At 61.3% G+C, this 18,013-nt stretch overlaps 1 protein-coding gene across 1 annotated transcript in view; it reads left to right on the top strand.

Annotated features, from left to right (window-relative positions):
* The first annotated feature begins 824 nt into the window (after nt 1–824).
* The window catches only part of ZBTB46 (zinc finger and BTB domain containing 46), a 60,196-nt gene continuing 43,007 nt past the window's right edge, over nt 825–18,013 (top strand). Inside the window, 1 exon segment of the mRNA XM_045980233.1 lies at nt 825–995. The gene's annotated coding sequence lies outside the window, so the exon portion shown is untranslated.

Below are 18,013 nucleotides of genomic sequence, written 5' to 3'. Positions count from 1 at the left end.
GACAGAGGACGCGGCGGGAAGAACCCACGCGCGCAGCCGCCGGCGCTCCTAAGTTGGCCCAAACCAAAGCCCCAGGGACAGGCACTGACGCGCGGCCCGCGCCCCGAGGTGCTCCCCTCCCTGGGCGCGCCGAGGTCCCCCGACGGCGCGAGCGCGCAGCGCCCAGGCCCCCCTCGGCCCCGCGCCCCGGCGGAGCCACGACAGCGCTTCCCCGCCGCACGGCGCGGGGTCCGCACGGCCGCCGGAGCAGGTGGGGAAGTCCCGAAGTTTGCGAGACGCGCGCGGCGGGACTGCGCATCCGGCGGTGGGGACGGCTGGTGGCCCGGGGACCCGCGCGGCCCCGAGGAACAGGCGCGTGGGCAAGGCCGGGGGCGCAGCCGAGAAAGGGGTCGGGGTCCCTCGCCGCGAGCCCCATCCCGCGCAGGGGCGCTCTGCCCGCCGCTCGGCGCCCCCGCGGGAACCCGCGCCGGTGCTCGGAGACCCCACGCCGCGCCGCGCCCGCCCCCCGCAACCCAGGGGAGGGGGCTTCCCACAATGCCCAGCGAGCTCCAGCCCGCACTTCCGCTGTCCGGCCGCCCGCGGGGGGGCGGAGGAACCGACCCCCGCCGCGGCCCCCTCCCGCCCCGCGGCGCCGAGCCCGGGGCCCAGCGAGGGGCGGGGCCGGCGGCCGGGCCGGCGGGGGCGGGGCCCGGGGCGGTGGCCGCGGCCTGGGCGCTGCACGGGCCAATCAGCAGCGGCCGGGCGCGCGCCGGGGGGCGGGGTCAGGGTCCGCAGGCGGGGCGCGCGCGCGGGCGGCGGGGGCCGCGGGGTTGAGCGGGCGCGGGGGCGCGCGCCGGCCTGACGGACGGACGGACGGACAGACGGACGGAGCAGCCGAGGCGAGCGCGCAGCTCGGACCCGCCCGGACGCAGCGCTCGCCCGGCGGCGGCGGCGATCACCGGCGCCGGTCCGGCGGCCGCGGCGCCCGCCCTCGCCCGCGCCCCATGGGGTCACAGGTAAGCGGCGCCGGCTCATTGTCCGCGCGGCCGGGCAGGCGCATCGCGGCAGGGCCCAGCCGGGGCCGCTCTGAGCCCCGGCAGCTCCGAGCCGGGGCGCGCCCCCGCCGCCTGCCGCCCCGCGCCCCATGCGCCCCGCCCCGCGGGGGCGCCCTCCTGGCGGCGATCGGCGCGCCCCGGCTGCGGCTCCGGGGGCGGCGGTGGCGACCCGGCCCGGCCCCTGCCGATCCCCGAGCCCGGGTGGCTCGGGGCGGGGCGGGCGGGGGCGGCGCGGGGTCCCCGCGGGGCTGCGCGCGGAGGCGGTGGCGGCGGGGCTGCCCGGCGCCCCTGGCCCTCCGCGCCTCCTGCCGCCGCCGCGATCCCTCCCCCGTCACCTCCGAAAGGGGAATTTTCCAGCTGGTAATTTCTGCTGCGTCAACGCCCGGCCCCAGGAGGCAGCCCAGGGGCGTCCTGGCGCCCCCCGCCCGCGCCGTCCCGCGCGCCCCCCGCCCGCGCCTCCGAGCCGCACCCGGACCCGCCCGCGCCGAGTTTGCCAAGAGTCGGAACTGCGGGAGGTGGGCGCGGGCGGGTCCCCGCGCCCCACCGGGCCTTGGGGGTCATTGTCTCCCCCTGACGCCGGGCACCGGCCTCGTCTCCATTTTAATCGCTGGATGAGCCGGGGCGCAGGGGCCTCGGGGCCGGGCGGCCAGAGGAGCGCGGAGGAGACGGGGCGCGCCGAGCGACCAGGGGCGCGCGGAGCGGACGGGGCGCGCGGAGGGAGCCGGGTCCGCCGCGAGCCGCGTCTTTGTTTCTCCGTAAATAGACATGTCAGTTTCACTGTCTGACAACTCAATCCGATGGCAAATGGGGAATTTTCTGCGCCGGGAGGAGGGCTGTGGCTAGTTGGGGTTCCCCCGGCCCCGCTGACAAATTTATTATTTGTAGGTTTAACGGACCACGCACAATAGGGCTGGACCGAGGAGCCTGGGTGCACACCAAAAGGGGTGAAGAACAGGTATTTTCTGACCCCGAGGAAATACAAACAAAAAGTTTGACTGAGGTTCTCAGCGCATTTCCCCACGCTTTCCGTGATACAATCTCAGCGACGCATTTGTCGAGGATTAGGGTGGCAAGATTGTTATCAGCATTGTTTAAAGAAATGCTAATTAGGCAGCGCGCGGACACCTGTGCGCGGAGTGCTCGCGCGCATTTTAATTGTGTCAGTTGTAGAATCTTTCCTATCGGATTTATTATCAAAGCCAACTTTCCGTTGGGGTAGCAGACTTGTGGATTCGCTCTGTGGCAGGCCAGCAGCTGCCTGCACCGGGCAGTGTTTCCACTCTGCGAGAGTGGAAAATGGTGCGTTCATCAAAAGGAAACTTAGAGAAGGGTTTTTCACATGAATAATGAAGTAAACAGGAGTATTTTACCAGCACCCGTTCTCTTGGTTTGTTTTGTGATAGTTTTAGATATTTCGAACTGAAAACTTTGGGACGCCTTGTTCCTCCAGAAAGGGTTAAGTGACTGCTAGGGGCAACTGAGATTTCGGCCCTGGGTCCCCTGTGAAGCCAGTGATTTGTCTTCACGCCCTTTACTGAAGGAGGGAGGGGTGGTGGCTGAGTTTTCTCTAGGACACGGTGGAATGTACTCACTCGTGGGCTATTCGGAAGCCCCAAATTCAGCCTTTCTTGGAGGCCTTGGGACATTTAATTAAGCCTCTCATTGACATCATAATGGGTGCAAGATTTTTGTTTCGATGAGATAGTTTCTGCGCAGGGTTAGCGGTTTTCTGTTTGAAAATGCGCTGTTCCTGTGCTCAGAGCTGTGTGCACCCGCTGTCCGGGGTTCAGGACTGGCTGGCCATTGTCTGCAGGGGCCCCCACCCTCTTCGATGCTCTGTCCCCATTCAGTTATCCAGGGCAGTCCCTTGGACCCTTGCCCCTGTGACACCTGTGGCCTGTTACCCTCACGACACCTGTGTTCTGCGGGCACACAGTAGCACAGAGAGGGTGGGGTGAACTCCTGGAAAGGGCAAGTCCAGTCCAGGACCGGAGGAAATCCCTCAGCCTGACGTCCGTTTGCTGCCAGACGGGGTGTTATTTACAAACATGTTACACAAAATTAAGTTTTGACAGAGTGAACTTTCCAACATTGTCCTTATGTGGGGCTTTTCAAATTAAGAGAAATTGGGCCACTCTGTCCCTGTGGTCTGTGTTTCTGGGACAGCTGCACAGCATTTCTGCTTTGTTCTCCACCAGAGGTCTTCGACCAGCCTCTAAGCGCCAAGGAGACCCATTTAGTGCTCGGTGTTTAGAAAGCGCCACGGCCCGGGAACCTGAGCTAATTCCTCACTGTGCCCAGGTGCCTTCTTGGCTGCTGTGTCAAAGTTCTAGAAGCCACTGCTCCCCTCGCCATCCTCACACCCATGTCACAGCACGTCCCGCCACAGTTCCCTCTTCTGGGTTTCACGCTCCTGTGGGACTCACGTTCTCATAACCATATAGGCTGTTTCTTCCTTCTGACCTAACATACTTTACCTTCAAGTCTGTTCAGTGATGGCAGATTGTCAAGAATTCCCCTGCATGTCTGCCCCCTCCCCTGAAAAAAGAGATCCTTCCTGTTGCTTCAAGTTTGCTTTAATGGCCTGGCTGCTAGGGATAAGTGGGTGATGAAAAACATCTATCCAGGCCACAGGACGATTTAAATGTTTGAAACACGGTCTCATCCTGGTCATGGTTCTCGCGTGTCCTCTGCCCCCAGCTTGGGCTGTGGCGTGGCTGGGGTCCCACACCGTGAGGCCAGGGAAGGTTTCAGCCTAAACACTTGGAGTACATTCTGTATGCACACTCAGGCTTTGTGTTCCGGTCTGCTGGTGATAGCACAGTACGGCTTGTGATGTTATTTGCTGATGAAAACGTCGTGGAAAAGAGAAATACCCTTTCCTGACAAACTAAAAAACTTGTGTGTTGAAAGATAAAAGGAGCTGGGGAGGTCGGATTCGACCTTATTATGACTGACACAGAGTTTTCTGTTCAGTTTCTTACCAACTGCTATGAAGTCGTTTTCAGATTGAAAAGTTACTAAATATTGGGGCGCCTGGGTGGCTCAGCGGGTTAAAGCCTCTGCCTTCGGCTCGGGTCATGATCTCAGGGTCCTGGGATCGAGCGCCGCATCGGGCTCTCTGCTCGGCGGGGAGCCTGCTTCCTCCTCTCTCTCTGCCTGTCTCTCTGCCTACTTGTGGTCTCTCTGTCAAATAAACAAAATAACACCTTTAAAAAAAAGAAAAAAATACTGAATATTTTTAAACATCATTTGGACTAGGAAATTGCTAACCTAGATATCTTAGAGTAGAAATCGAGAAATGCTGCTTACATGTTTTTCAGCAGTGTTCACAGAGCTTCTGTGTCTTGACAAGCGTGTGTTGGAGTCACGTTAGAGAGATGTTCCCAGGGCTTCCCACTCGTGACAACTCCCGGGGCTTGTCAGTCCCCTCCCTAAAGGCTGCAGTGGGCCAGCCTTTGGGCCAGGTTGGGGACGGTTTCTGCGGGGGGGTTGGTGATCTGCTGGGACAAGGTAAGCGTTCCTCAGACACAAGAACCACTGATGTGACCCAATGTAGGTGACAGATGCTAGTGGAGCAGCCCCAGAGCTCAGAGGGGAACAGACCAGCTGGAGGGAAGGGACGTCTGAATCCCCAGAGGCTGTTGGAGGGAAGGGGCATCGTGCAGACTCCTACCCCATTGGGCACGGACCCTCTGGGTCCAGACCTCGTGGAGCAAATTCTGTTGTGGCCTCTGCTTTGCCGAGCACGAGGGCCAGAGAGAGGGCGGGACTGCAGGCCGGGCGGGTTCCGGGGGCACTGGACAGTCATGGTGGTTTCAGATCCCGCCTCCCGCGGGGGCCCACAGGCCACTCCGTGTCTTTGGAAGAGCCGTGGGGACGTGGTCCCTGGGCCTGTCCCCCGCAGCTGCTTCGGTGGGGCCTGTGTGTGCCTCTCCTCCTCTGCCCGTCAGCGCGGAGGTGTCCCACTTGCCAGCAGACTAAGAGCCACGCGAGGGTGGGAGTCATCGGTTTTCAAACGGCCTCATTTATCAAGAATTCAGACAGACTTGCTGCTCCGTGGGGCGAGCTCTTTTCTGTTTCCCTCTGAGCCTCCCTCCCCTCCCATCTAACCTGCCGCTTCCCTGCAGAAAGCGAGGCCTCCCACCCTGCGGAGGAAGTCTCCCCCTTCACCGGCCAAGCACAGCCAAGGTCCTTGTCCTCTTCCTTCTTTGTGGAAGCAAAGGAGGCGCCTCGGTGTCCCGGGCCGCACGTGGAGGGTTTCAGAACCTCGGTGTCAGGAGCGCTGCCGTGAAAGGTGGACCCTTCAGGGGCACCGTGGCTGCTGGGGCTTTGGGCAAGTCCCCTTCTTAGTCTGGGCGGGTAACATGGGGAGCAGAGGGGGGGTCTGACCTGTGGTCTTCTGTCCGTCCCACTCTGGACGTTCAGTCCTGCTGTCACGCCCGAGGCACGGAGGGCAGAAGGGCTGGTGGCTCTCGGGTGGGCAGGTCCGGCGCTGACCTGCCTGCAGAGCTGGCCCTTGTTTCCGAGGCACTGAGGCACTCGGATAGGCGTTCTAGAGACACACTCCGGTGACCCGCTCGCCGCCCGCAGGCCAGAGCATGGGCGTGCGGGGGGAGCAGCGCCCAGAGCTCTCTGTCCAGGGTGGGGACCGGCCAGCGAGACGGTGAGCTTGGGGGCCGCGGAGGAAGAGGGGGAGAGCCTTTGGGCCCCCGTGGCTTCAGGTGTGCCGTGACCTCTGAGCCGTAGCCTGGGGTCTCCCGGTCTTGGTGTGGCCCTGTGTGAATCGGAGAGTGGCGGAGTTTCTTTTCTCCCCCCAGCGCACGTAAAGTGGTCTTGTTCAGGAAGCTTGAGGTCTGCTTGGGAAGTTCTGAGAGAAGCAGAATTACTCAGCTTTGCTTCGAGGTGGAGAAGGCCCCCCTGGTGCAGGGCAGCGTTTGCCCGGCTTTACGGGGCTCACGGGCCCTTCCTCTTCCTGCGGACCGGCTGCGGGCCTGGCAGTGATCCCTTCCCCTGGAGGGAAGCTGCCCAGACCTCGCTGCATCAGACCCCGCCATCTGGGGAGGGGCAGTGTCTCTCGGTCCCTGCCCCGCGCTTCTTCAGGCGTGGTTGGCGTCACACCACCCTGCGCGTCTGGGTCCGGCTGCCGGGGCCCAGAGAGCCCCCCACCGGCTGTTGGCGACCGAATCCCTGTTGGCGGCTGCCCAAGGGGTCCCGGGGATTACGGGGCGAAGACCTTCTGCCTCCTTCTCTTGGGCCCGAGAGGCCCTTGGTGCGAGGTCGGCTGCAGGCGTGGGCGCAGGGAGGCTCCCGCAGCTTCCACGAGCCCTCGGGGGGCAGCGTGCCCCGCGGACAGGCCAAGGCCCCCCTCCCCCAGGCTGAGTGTCCAGACTCAGAAGACTTGGCCAGGCGGCCGCGCCCTCAGCGGCGCCCCTGCCCTCGGCCCTGCGGCTGGCGGTGGGGCACCTCGTTTTTCCCGTTTCGCTTCGGGTGTCTCAGCACTTCCTCCATCGGCTTCTGAAACCGGTGGGAGTTTCCCTGCACCAAGCTTCAAGGATGTGAGGTCCTACGGGCTGGGTCCCACAGCTGGCGAGGGCCTGGGGCCGGTCACAGGGTCTTCTCATGTTCTGAACGTTTTTAGTAACATCATAGCCTGTCCTGTGATTTGGGGTGACTATTACTGGCCATGCGACTTCTGTAATTTTTTTATTTCTGAAGAGAAACTGAAGGAGACAGGACATTTATTTTTTAAAGATCTTATTTACTTATTTGACAGAGATCACAAGCAGGCAGAGAGGCAGGTAGAGGGGGTGGGGAAGCAGGCTCCCCGCTGAGCAGAGCCCGATGTGGGGCTTGATTCCAGGACCCTGGGACCATGACCTGAGCCGAAGGCAGAGGCTGTAACCCACTGAACCACCCAGGCGCCCCAACCTTGAAGTATTTTGAAGACCTTTCCAGAGCTCCTTAGCAGACACAGTCTCCCTAGCAGTAGTACACGTGTGTCCACGACCAGCCCACAGGGAGGCCAAACAAAGTGGTTTTTGATACTGGGTAAGCTTGACTTTCTCCGGTTTTCTTTCTTATGTTGGCAGAATGAGACCAGCACAAGGAGTGAGAAGGTGACACGGTCTTGGACGTCCCTTTGAGCTACTCTTGGTTGAACAGGGGGTGCCTGGGTGGCTCTGTCGGTGAAGCGTCTGCCTTTGGCTCAGGTCATGATCCCAGGGTCCTGGAATCAAGTCCCCAGCTGGGCTTCCTGCCCAGCAGGGCGTCTGCTTCTCCCTCTGCCTCTCCCCACCCCCTGCTTGTGGGTGCGTGCACGCTCTCTCTCGTGCTCTCTCTCTCTCACACAAATAAATAAAGAAGTAAATAAATAAATAGAATCTATAAAAAGAAAGAGGAAGAGCATTCTCCTCTTCATCTTGATTTCGTGAGTTCAAGCCGCACGTTGGGTCTAGAGGCTTACCTAAGTAAATAAACTTAAAAATATTTAAAAAAGAGAGAGAAGTCGGCTTGATGCTCACTAATGTGATCGGAAAACGTGGCCAAGTCTTGAACTTGGCCTCTCCCCTGCTCAGGTTTTTGGGTCCTGGCTGCTGCTGTGCGTTCTTCAGTGTGGTGGAAACCCCACGGGCCGCAGCCCTGCACGCGCGACGGGTGGTGGGAAGGTTCTCTGTGGTCCGACGATGCTCTCGTGCTGGGGAGAGCCCTGAGTGTTCTCGGGTGTGCGTGCGCGCCCGGGGCCCCGAGGAGTAGGTCAGGCAGGGTCAGCACCGGGAAGCCTACCTGCCTGTGTGGGCCGGGTCTGCCCTGGCCCAGAGCCCGCGGGCTCCGCTCCACTCCGGACCTGTTTGCTCTTTTCCTCCAGGCCGGTAACCATGCCGTGGAGAAGGCACCTGCACACCAGGCTCGAGCTCATTCGTGGTCACCTTACTTTTCACTTAAACTGATCTCTGCCTTGTCTTGCGTGAGAATAGCTATGAAATCACGAGTCTGATGTCTTGGTGGCTTTTCTGGGTACACACTGAGATGAACACGTAACTCTCAGTTTGGAGACCGGTTTGTCCGAGCCGACCAGAACCTGGCCTGGGCATCACCCTGGTGTGCGGCCCGCGCCCTAGGGACTTGGGATACCCCTGGGCGCACCCTTTTGCTCTGTGTCTCAGGAGTGGCCCACACCCTACACTTACCTTCTCAGGCTCACGCTGGCTGGGAAGGACCTGTGCTTCGGCCCCGGCCACGGAACCATGGGGAGGGCTAAGGGGCAGCACTGACGTTCCTGCCCGGCCCGTCGATTCTGAGCAGCAGCCGCTTGGCCACGTGGCTTTCCCAGGTGCGGGTGCAGAGTGTGTCCTCGGTTCTCCCCGTGGAACCCCTCCAGAGCTTCCCCACACGCTGCTGAGTTGGAGGGGGTGGCAGCGGCCACACAGGGAGCAGGGGTGTAGGTTAGGTCGCTGCTGGGAAGACCGTCCTGGGACTGTCGTGAGAGAGCCAGCCTGGGGTCTACACACAGAGCTTCGTTCGCTTGCAGTCCTGGAGGCCAGAGACCAGGTCCAAGTGCAGGCGGGGCCACGCCCTCGGCAGAGGCTCCCGGCGAGGCTCTGTCTGCCTCGTCGGGGTGTGTGTCTGCCTGCGGTCCTCACTGTTCCTTGGCCTTTGGATGCGTCGCTCCAGCATGTCCCGCCGTGTTCACGTGGCCTCCTCCCCTGTGTCTCTAGATCAGTCACACTGACCCGGGCTCCACCATAACGACCTCCCCTAATGCGATGACACGGTTTCCAGACGCAGTCACACTCACAGGTGTGCGGTCAGGACTGGAGCCTGCCTTTCCTGCAGGCCGTGGTCTGTCCCGGGCACGTTCGCTCCCATGTTTCTCAGCCCTGCGTCACGCGGGCCCCTCAGTAGCCCAGCGTCCCTTCTGGGGCCCGTGTAGTGGGTGGCAGGTGAGAGTGTGGGGCTCGCCTGCACCCAGCCCCCTCCCTCGCGAGCAGGGCCCTTGCCGGTGGATGCGTGCTTCCGGGGAAGTGACAGAAACGGGCCGCAGAGGCATGGACGGCCATGCCAGCTGTGGACAGGTGCTGTGGGGCCCGTGCCAGGAGGCAGGTGACAGGGGTCGTGCACTTTGGGGCGGGGGTGACTAGAGATGCGGCCAAGGGCACCCCGTGGGGCAGTGGGGGCAGCCAGCTGTTGTGGCTGCTCCGCTGCGGGTGGTGAGGCCCCTCTGGGCACCTGTTTCCACCGGCCGAGTGCATGTGTGCCAGCCTCCCCCACCCCCTGGAGCCAGGCAGCCCATGGGACCCAGCTTTCCAGAATGTTCTTAATGCTTCCACTGAGATACACCAGAAAGTGAAGGATAGCAGCTGTGGAGACACAGTCTTTAAGTTCAGAAAACCTTGTCTTGTGTTGAAGTAACACGTAGAACTCAGCAGTCAAATAATACCGTTAAGTGGCTGGTCTGAAGCTCCGAACCGTGAAGTAGCTCTAAGAGCCGGCCTGTCCTGTGGTCGCTGCCGAAGCCCTGGGCACGTGGGTGTGGCTGTTGTGGTTTAGTGTCCACAGTCACAAAGGTGTGGTCTCTCCACCGTGGACCCCGAGGTCCAGCCAGGAGGGTCGGAGGTCACTTAAGGAGCTCAGGTGCTCTGTGCTCTCTGGACAGGCCGGGGGGGCGGTCACTGCTGTCACTTCCATTCATGCTCATGGCCCCCCCACAAGGAGCAGCCCCGACGGGGGGTGGAGCAGAGGCCCCTGCAGACTTGTGTGAGCCGTGGTCCACACGCATGAGCCGTGGTCTGTGTGTGTGGAGCCGTGGTCCACATGTGTGAGCCGTAGTCCACGTGTGTCTGAGCTGTGGTTTGCATATGTGTGCGAGCCGTGCTCCGTGTGTATGAGTCGTGGCCTGCATGTGTGTGAGCCGTGGTTCGTGTATGTGAGCCGTGGTCCGTGTGTATGAGCCGTGGTCCGTGTACATGAGTCGTCCCCGTGTGTGTGTCATGGCCCACATGTGTGTGAGCCGTGGTCCGTGTGTGTGAGCCCTGGTCCACATATGGGTCTGAGCTGTGGTTTGCATATGTGTGTGAGCTGTGGTCCGTGTGTATGAGTCATGGCCTGTGTGTGTATTAGCCATGGTCCATGTGTGAGTTGTGGTCCATTTGTGTGAGCCGTGGTCCGTGTGTGTGAGCCATGGTCCGTGTGTCTGAGCCGTGGTCTGTGTGTGTGAGCCGTGGTCCGCGGGATCTGACACCAGATCAGTGTCTCGCGCGTCTGCGTCTCTAAATCAGAGATTCTCCCGGAACTGGAGAAGCTGTGTGGTTCCTGCATAACCGAAGTGTTAGATACGTGCCTCCGATGTCCTTAGACGTGGGCAGAATCGGAGACGAGGTCCGGTCGCCAGCTGCAACGCTCCCCTCTGCTCCTCCCGGCTTTGCTGTCCCTCTGAGTCTTGCTCCGGCGGGTGGAACGCGGGCCGTGTCGCCTGCACGGCTCCGCCAAGTGTGGCTGACGCTCGCGTTCACACACCCACAGCTCATCCGGCTGCCACACCTGGCCCGGGTTCCATGCTCCCACGGGGGCCCTGTGTCGTCACGGTGGGCCGGAGTCTGGACACGTTCTGCCGGAGGAGGCAGCTCAGAAACGTCGCTTATTCTGTTTGGTGCTTTGTGTTTGCTGAGAGATTGGAGCCGTGGGGGCCGTGTGCTGGCCTTGCCGGTGGGATCCTGCGACCCGGAGGAGCCCCTTCCCGTCCCCCTGTGATGGTCCCTGAGACTGGGCGTGGGGGGCAGGGGTGCGGGGGGCACGGGCGGTGCGGGGCACTCAGCATGTGTGGCGCAGTCCTGAGGGGCCATCGGAATGTTCAGTTTGTGGGGCGCCCCAGCTGGGGTTTGTGGGGTTGGGCTTCCGACTCCTGATCTCGGCTTAGGTCTCACGTTGCACGAGCGCAGGGGCTCGATCCCATGGCCCTGAGATCATGGCCTGAGCCCCCCAGATGCCTCTGTCTGCTCTGTGTTCAGGAGATGTACATGGAGTTTTCAAAATAATCACCACCTATATAGTTTTCTTTTAAAATTTGAGATTTGGGGGCGCCTGGGTGGCTCAGTGGGTTGAGCCTCTGCCTTTGGCTCGGGTTGTGATCTCCGGATACTGGGATCGAGCCCCGCATTGGGCTCTCTGCTCAGCGGGGAGCCTGCTCCCCCCCACCCCGCCTGCCTCTCTGCCTGCTTGTGATCTCTGTCAAATAAATAAATAAAAATCTTTAAAAAATTTGAGATTTGTCGTCGGTTAATAATGTCCAAGAACGTCTCCTAGATTCGTTTAATCTCCCGGAGGCCCCAAATCAACTGAAGTTGATTTCCGTTTAGTTTTCACTAAAACACAAGTTAAATGGACTCTGCCTCTCTTTCGGTAAGTGGGGAGGTGGGTGTGTAGTTTTGCTTGAGTCCGGAACTTTCCTGTTAGTGAGAGTTTGCCGCGGGGTCCCCTGCGGTGGGGGTGGGTTCCAGAGCGGGGCTGCCGTTGCGGGGCTGCAGGTCGTTCGAGGATCTTGATGCCTCTCGTTTTCTTCGGAGTCGTGAGCTGCTCTTACTCTAGTTGTCTTCCCAGATGGGGTCGTTTCACCCACAGCCAGCCTGGGACTGAGGATGCAGGCGGCACGCGTCCGAGCGGCCCGGGGTTGCATCCGGAAGTGTTGTGGAGGGAACGCTGGCGCTTCGGCAGAGCTGGGGGGAAAGCGGGTTTGTTCCCGCACAGCTTGCTGAGTCCTCAGGGGATGAGACGGACACAGCCGCACCCCTGTGGTCTCCCTCCTCTGACCCCAGCAAGTGCGGACCCGGTGGGTGAGCCTCAGCTCAGCACTGGGTTGGCCTGACCGGGCCCCTCCCGCTCACAGGCCGGCGTGACCTCACTCGTGTCATCCTGCTCAAGGTCACTCACCCGCCACCCTCTTTCCTGCATCGCCCGTTGGATGATGTCGCCGGGTTTAAGGGGACCTGAGAGGTGTCGGCACGTGCCAGCCCCTCTGTCCAAGCACAGACCAGTAGAGAAACTGGCGGTCAGACGGCTCACGCCCAGCGCCCTGCTGAGGAATTTCCTTTGCTCCCTGGAAGTCAGACTTGAGGTCCCGGGGCTTTGGCAGGCTCCGTGCCACGTGGTCAGGTGCGGGCAGGACAGAGCGTCTGTGTTCTCCTTGTGGGGGACCCTGCTCCACACGGTTGCCATGTTCTAGATGAGCCACGGGCTTTGCAGGGTTCTGGGACCCAAGGAGGCAGACCGTCCTCGGTCCCGTGCGGAGCATTTGTAAGAGTCAGGCACAGGCTCCCCTGCGGCGCTTCCAGCCACAGCCCGGAGTGAAGGAGGCTGAGCGCCGACCTCTCCCTACGCGGGCCGCGCTCCTCCTGGACGAATTCACCTGCGCCAGCGTGCTCCCTGCAAGGGCTCGGCGCGCCCGGCTTTCTCTGTGAGTTTTATGAGTGGGCGCCCGGCTTTGCGAGGAGACGGGCTGTGCACGAGCATCTCAGGGTCCCTGTTCTCAGCTGTCATTTCCTTCCATTTATTTGTTACAAACCTCTGAGTTTCAATGTAAACAACGTTTCTTGCTCCCCTAAATCGGGTCTCGTTCGGTTTTAATAAACCGAGTTCTGCTCGGCGGCTCTCCGGTTGTCGGGCATTTGGGGGACTCCTGACTTCTGCCGTCATAAATAGAAGTGTCCACAGTGTCTTTGAGCAAATTAGCATTTGGGTCATTTCCTCGGGGCAGTGTTTCCCAAACCTGGAATTACTGGTCAGCGACACACACGTCTCGTCGCGCCACGCTCTGTGGGCCGTGCTGCAGAAGGACCGTGGCTCCCAGCCCTGTGTTGGCCTGTGACCACCTTCATTGGGTAGCACGACTTCGTGTTAATTTTTCAGCCTCGTGCACGCAGACGTTTCCTTGGATATCCTCTCTCAGGACGGTGCGTTTCCCTCAGTTTGCTCTAGGCATTGCCTGGATGCCTTTGAAAGTTTAATGTCAGGTTTCAGGATTAACTTTGACCTTGGCTGGGGGGCTTCCCCAGCACCCTGCCCAGACCAGCCTCAGGTGTCCTCCCCGTGGGGACTGGGGACAGGGGTGTGCGGCGGATTCGGTGATGAAGGTAGATGATGCCTGGGCTGTGTGGTACAGACCCTTGTTCCTGAGGGCTTTGTCGTCCAGGGCTGCCCACCGCCCCAGCGAGTGCGTACTGGACCCCCGACCCTGTGCCGGTGCCGTTCCCACAGCAGGGCTGTGAAGACGGTGAAGCCAGCAGGACTACCCCCCGCCCCCCCGCAGGCTGCCCAGAGAGCCAGAACTCTCTGTGGACACTGCCAGCAGGACAGACCTGGAGAGCCCCTCCTGTGCCCGCCCTGTCCCCCAGAGTACTGAGTAGTCCCCCTCGAAACCCAGGTCTTTCCTTTGAATCAGGAATTTCATTTCTTAAAGTGCTTTGGGGCTCGTCCCAGGGAAAGAGGGGCTTTCCCTGGGAGAGGCCCTGTCTCCCTCCCGTCCCAGGGTGCCTTAAGCCTTCCCCACCCCCAGTCCAAGCTCCCAGCTTCCCTGGGGGCAAGAACCAGCCCCTCCCCCAGGACTCCTTCCGCAAGCCGCCCCCCACCCCCACCCCGTCCTGCTGGCCAGGTCGGCCCCTGCTCAGCCTCCGGCCTCCACGGCCTGGCCTGGGCCCCAGCTGGTGCTGCACTCAGTCGGGGGCTCCCCTGGCCGCTGCGGGGATGCCGGGAACCAGCGTGATCTGTTCTCTGCTGAGACCTGGCCACTTCTGGGACCCGCCGTGTTGATGTCCGTGTGAGTTCGGGGAACTGACTGAGCCGTCACTGGGGGCCACGTGGTGGGGGCTGGGCTTGCTTGCCGCTGGCCCCTGCTCCGGCCGGGACTGTTGACTCACTCGGCAGCTGTCTGTCTGTCCGTCCGTCACTCGTTCGTGTGTGAGGAGGGCTTGCCTGGGAAGGGCCTGTGCCGTGTCTGCAGCACTGAGAGCCATGCTTGGAAACCTGTCCGATCGGCCCGCCGAGGTTCTGCTGGGCACCGGGGCCGCCCTGCGCTGGCGTCTGGGATGCCCAGGGGGCTCGCGCCACCCGCTGCCTGCCTCAGACGTGCGCTCGGGGCGATCCGGGCCCGGGGGCTCAGGAGTGGGGCCCCTGTGTCCCCGCAGCTCCTCTCGTTGGCAAGTATACAACTTTCCAGGAAGGAGCGTGTAAATAAAGGTCCAGCGTGTTACTAGATGTGAGCAAGTGTTGCAGAATGTCCAGACTGGTCGGTCCGGTTCGGGGTGGGGGGCAGTTCTCTGAACTACTCCTTTCCCACAGTTGCAAAGTGTTTCAGAGAAAAGCTGACCGAGGCGGGGAAGGGTTCACCTGCTGCTTCAGAGCCCGCATTGCTTCTAGCTCCTTCCCTGTTTGGGTTGTTTTTGTCTTGGTGGCAGGGGGCACAAGTGTGTAGAGTTAACATTTCAAGTCACAGCACATCTCAGGGTTAAAATTCCCAGACGCAGTTTTCCTGGCTTGTGAAGCCGATCAGCCTTCTTTTTAAGAAAAAAAAAAAAACAACAACTAACCTTTGGGGCGCCTGGGTGGCTCAGTGGGTTAAGCCTCTGCCTTCGGCTCAGGTCATGATCCCAGTCCTGGGATCGAGTCCCGCATCGGGCTCTCTGCTTGGCGGGGAGCCTGCTCCCCCCCCACCCCCGCTGCCTGCCTCTCTGCCTGCTTGTGATCTCTGTCAAATAAATAAATAAAATCTTAAAAAAAAAAAAAAGAAAGAAAAATTAAGTGTGACTTTTCCTGGGGCTTTTGTGACAATGTATCACCAACTGGGGCTTAAAACAACAGAGAAGTGTTCTCTGGCCACTCTGGGATGGGAGTTGAAATCAGGGCCCCGGGGGGCCCCGGGGAGAGTCCATCCTGCCCTCCAGCTCCCCCGGCCCCGGGCCCTGGGCTGTGGCACCGTGGCTGTCTCTCTGCCTCTGACTTCACAGGGCTTCTCTCTGTGTGTTTCTGTCCAGATGTCCCCTTTCTGTAAGGTCACCAGTACCGCTGGGTCATGCCCTCATCTTAAACCCTCGTTAAGTCTTCAAAGACCCTATTTTCAAATCAGGTCCCGTTCACAGGTGTTGGGGGTTGGGCCTTCAACATGGCCCACCACAGTGAGTGGCTGCGTCCGTCCCTGGCTTTGCCGCCAGCGGGTGGGAACATCAGAGCCGACCCGGAGCGTGTGCGCGGTCGCGTCTGGAGCCGTGTCTCCTGCGCACCGATGCCGTGGATCCAGCTGGGTCGTCCCAGGGAGTGTGCCTGGTTGGTGGCAGCCTGAGCAGCGCCTGTAAGGCCACTGCCCCACGAGCCCCCTCTTCGCTAGCACTTCGTGTAGGATGTTTAGCAAACGTTTCTGGAGGGATGCCTGGGGGCTCAGTCGGTGAAAGCTCTGCCTTCAGCCCAGGTCGTGACCCCGGGGTCCCGGCGTCAGGCTCCCTGCCCAGTGGGCGACCTGCCACTCCCCCCCACGTGCTCTCTCTCTTCCGCGGCCTCTCTCTCTCTCTCAAATAAATAAATAAAATCTTTAAAAAATTTTCTGAATTCAACGTGTAACTTTCAGTCCTGCAGGTCTCACCTGACAAAGGTCGTCGTACCGGCCCTGATGTAAGCGTGTGGCCTGTGGAGCGCGAGGTGTGGGTCCCATGCCCAGAAGCCCCCAGACTCAGCAGCAGAGGCTCGGGGACTGTGCTGGGAGCTCCCAGAAGCTTCCGGTGGGAGGAGGCAGTGTCTGGTTGCCGGAGGGGCTTGCTGTCCCTCTTCTGTTCTGTGTGGAAGTGGCCTTTGTCGGTCAGACCTGTTAAATTAGCACGTTCGTACTGCCCGATGCCTCACACCTAACCAGAACAAGCTAAAAGGAGCTTAACTGCCCGTTAAGACCAAGCGTGGTTTAAAGAAGAAACATCCAGAACGAGACTCAGGTCTGGCGGGACGTGTCTGGGGGGATGAGCATAAACCCCTGACCTCTTCCCCTTTCTTTTCCCAGCCCACAAGACAAAGAAATTCCCCAGACCAGCTTCCCAGCAGCGGAAGCCGAGAAACTGGAAGTCCGAGCGGCCACCCTCAGGTGGGCACACAGGACTGGCCCGTATCTGGGGCCTCTCTCCAGACCCGCGCCCCTGCCCAGCCCTTTCTGTCCTCCCCTACCCCTGGGAGCACAGTTCTGTGTGCCAGGACTTGAATGGGGACCCCTCCCCTTGAAGTGCTGGTCTCTGGGTCCTTGAGGCCTGGCAGAATCCCTGACCGCTGTAGCACTTGGCTCTCGGCTTGTTCTGGGCCTCTCGCTGGCCCTGCCAGAGCTCTCACGGGGACTCCCTAAGGCCTCTGTTTTGAGGTCTCACGTGCCCTGGAACCGTCCTGAAACATAGGCTCGTTGTCTCTCAACGGTCCTGTGGCCGACTGAGTTCTTCTTGTGACATCAGATGGGCCCGAGTCCCCCAGGAGCTGGGCTGGAACCGCCAGGCGGTGGCTCGGTGGTCTTGTTCCTGGTGGGGCCCAGGCGTGTCGGGGACGCTCGGGTGGCCCTTTGCGCCACACTCTCTTAGGTCAGCGCCTGCGGCTGAGTAGCTGGGCACAGACTTGTCCACCGACAGAGGTGGACACCGGCGGCTCCTTGAGGCTCAGTCCCAGGCCAAGGTCTGTGAGGGAGGCGCTGCTCTAGGCCCTGACTCTGGGGTGGCGGCTTGTGGGGGGCCTCTTCAGAGGCCTGTGCCGCTAAATGTATGCTGCTCCCTAAGTGCTCCACTCTGGGGAGCTGCCCCTGCCCAGCCCCTCCTTGTGCCCCGCAGCAGCTTTACGCTGTTCTAGAATCATCCCTGCAGTGCCTTTGGGCTTCTGGGGGGCGCCCTGTGGGGGAGGTGGGGTGGGGTCCTCAGCCTCGGGTGGGTTCCGGGCCGTGGTGGGCGGGCGCACGGGCTGATTCCACCTGGAATTCTCTCCCTGCTTAGACACGCACTCGGAGGGTCTGCAGTGGGGGCCGGGGCACCTGGGCACGGGCCGTGTTGCCAGGGTAGGGGGTGCCCCCGAGAGAGGAAGTGACGCCGAGGCAGGTAGGGCGGCCCGTGGGGGGTGGGGTGCGATGCGAGGGGGTGGGATGCGGGGACGAGGAACTGAAAGAGGCACAGAGGAGGGGCCGGAAGTGGGGTGCGCCTACCCCGCGGGGGGCGGCCAGGTTTGCACTTTCGGCTCAAGCCAGGGTCAGTGTAGAGGATGTGGAGGCCTACAGCCCCGCTCGCCGGTTTGTTTGCAGCAGAGAAAGCAGGGGGACTAGCATGTCCCCCGTCGCCGGCCACGACCTGACGTGTGGAGAGTCCGATCTGCAAAGACGTTTCTCCTCGTGGGTGCCCTGCCCTTGGCGTTTCAGGGCACAGGAACCCTCGGAACAGCCCGGAGTGTGGAAATAACATCCATCCACGTGCGGAGCTGGGAGCCGAATTTCAGGACAGCCGATCTCTGCCTGCAGACGCGCAGGGCTGGACGGAGGGCACTTCCCCCGGGACGAGCTTGCTTCTCCTCCCGTACGAGTGCCCTGTGGGCCTCGGTGGCCGTCCTTGTGCACAGCTGCTAACACGGGCCGCAGAGCCACGTCTCCGCGCGGAGACCTCTTCTCTCCCGGCCTGGCAGCCCGCGTCCTCATAGGGGCGTCTGTCCCTGCGTCTCCATTGTGTACGGACACCACTGGTCCCGTCGGACCAGGGCCCTCCTAGAGACGGCAGCTGAACCAACCGTGCCTGCCCCTGCCCTGCCCCGAGGAGGGCCGTGTGCTGGGGAAGTGGGGGTTAGGAGCCCAACAAACGAATTTTAGGGGACAAAAGCCACTGTGCAACTCATGGTGACAAATGGGCCCAGGTTTGCAGTTGAGCAAGGACAGAGGTCCAGGCGCCTTTACCGAAGCGTAGTTTGCATACACCGACTGCTGGCATTTAAAGCGTCTC

Source organism: Meles meles, chromosome 16 (assembly GCF_922984935.1).
Source record: "Meles meles chromosome 16, mMelMel3.1 paternal haplotype, whole genome shotgun sequence".
NCBI lineage: Eukaryota > Metazoa > Chordata > Mammalia > Carnivora > Mustelidae > Meles > Meles meles.
Note: the sequence above shows the minus strand (reverse complement) of the source record. Positions and strands in the feature narration are given on the sequence as shown.